The following is a 2,331-nucleotide window of genomic DNA, read 5'->3' as shown; positions in this document are numbered from 1 at the left end:
AAATAGTTTTAATTATATCTGAATTTGCTTAGTGTGGCCTTGGTTCTACGTACCGCCATCTTGGGTTTGTTTGGCATCACGAAGTTATTATAAACAATGAAACTTGGTTAGTTTGCTTTTTGGATAAACAAAACAATGAATATTAAAATGATACATAAAATAAAACATATTAAAACCATTTATACCTCAAAATATACTATTTACTACAAAAGGAGCATATTACAATATATATATATAATTAAGTTTTTATTCGGAGCTCTATATCTTTACAACTACCAACAACAATAGGAAATCTAAGAGAGCATCATTTAAAGTAGAGTAAATTTGCTAAAATGTAAGCCCTAATAGAACTATTTATGTTCAATAGTTCTCGAGATAAAGCTTTTTAAAAAGCAACTTTTACATAAAAATGTTGTATGGAACGTGCTGAAAGATCAGAAGTTAGTGAATTTATTTTTAAAAATCTATATCTCAAAACACATTCGACGTACAGATGAATATTAGCATTCAAATTAAAGCTTGTTCAATGAGCTATAAAGTAGTTTATGAAATTTTGTAGTAGTTTTCATGAAATTTACTAAAATAAATTGATTTATAGTTGTTCCATCAAACTTTCATTTGCCAAATTTATATTCATATGTGAATATCATAAAAACTACTACCCCTACAAAGATAAGTGTAATAATCTGCTTTATAGTAAGTTAAATTTCCTTTATTTTGAGTGTTGGCAGACATATGTGCTTCTTATGGGTCTAGGGATATATTTTTACAACTAGAAATTAACATTTAGTGAGTTTATTTTATCAAATATCATAAAAACTACTACTCCTACAAAGATAAAAGATATAAAATGTTTTATAGTAAATTTAACTGGCTTTAATTTGAGTGCTGACAGACATCTATAAGTCCAATGGTTTCTGAAATAAAGATTTTCATATATCAAACTTATTGTACGAACAACTGTAAATCAATTCATTTTAGCAAATATCATGAAAAATACTATTCCTACGAAGGTAAAGGTCATAAACTACTTTATAGTGCATTAAACTAGCTTTAATTTGAGTGCTAACAGACATTTGCATGTCGAATGGTTATTGATATATAGATTTCTCAAAATAGATCAGTAGACTAACTACTGATATTTCAGTACATTTTTATGAAATGTTGCTTTTTAATAGGCTAAATCTCGAGAACTATTGAAAATAAATAGCTCTATTAGGGCTAATATTTCAGCAAATCTACTCTTCTTTAAATACTGTTACTTTAAATTTTCTAGCGTTGTTGGTATTTTTTAAGATAATAGAGTTCTGAATGAAAAATTAATGTTTTGAAACAGCCGCCATTTTGTATTTCCCCAACCAATACTTGGCAGACTCATCAGTTTTGACTAGTAATTATACATAGTTTTCATTAAAGTAACCAAAATTGGGGTGAGATAACTAATTTTTCTCTTCCCAGTTCTTGTACTACTACCTCTAAGGCACAAAATCTCTCTACTAACCCTTTCAGAAAAAGGGGTTGTGGTAGGGATGGGATATCGAAAGAAAAATATCGATATTGGATAACAATATCGATATCAATATTATATCGGAACTAAAACATCGATATCGAAAATATAAAGAATTAAAGTAATAATAATTATAAAATGATAACAAAACAAGTCATAGGAAGACTTATTTTATGTCATACCTAATCAAAATACATAAAAAACTCTTAATAACTATAAACAAAGCAACACCAAGACAACCATATAATAAACATAACAAATATAAACTAAAATATAATTGTTTTATTGAATAAAATTTAAAAAAAGAATATCGATATTTTATTTTGATAAATACATATTTATTTCTATATTTTATATTATTGTAATATCGATATGGTATATAAGAACAATATTCCAATATTATTTTATTGAAATATCGATCATTTGTTTAAAAAGTCTAGAAAAATGTATAGAATAATTGAAAATGGAATATCGATATTTTATTTTGATAAATACATATTTATTTCTATATTTTCTATTGTTGTAATATCGATATGGAATATAAGAAACAATATTCCGATATTATTTTATGGAAATATCGATATTTTGTTGAAAATGACTAAAATAACATATAGAGTATTTAAAATAGGAATATCGATATTTTATTTTGATAATAACACATTCATTTCGATATTTTCTAATTTTGTAATATCGATATGGAATATAAGCAACAATATTCCGATATTATTTTATTGAAATATCGTTATTTTGTTTAATAAGACTAGAAAATTGTATAGGGATTTTAAAATAGGAATGTTGATATTTTATTTCGATAATTACATATT

This window comes from Halyomorpha halys, unplaced genomic scaffold (genome assembly GCF_000696795.3).
Source record: "Halyomorpha halys isolate HHAL.00 unplaced genomic scaffold, Hhal_1.1 Scaffold683.1, whole genome shotgun sequence".
Taxonomy (NCBI): Eukaryota; Metazoa; Arthropoda; class Insecta; order Hemiptera; family Pentatomidae; genus Halyomorpha; species Halyomorpha halys.
Note: the sequence above shows the minus strand (reverse complement) of the source record.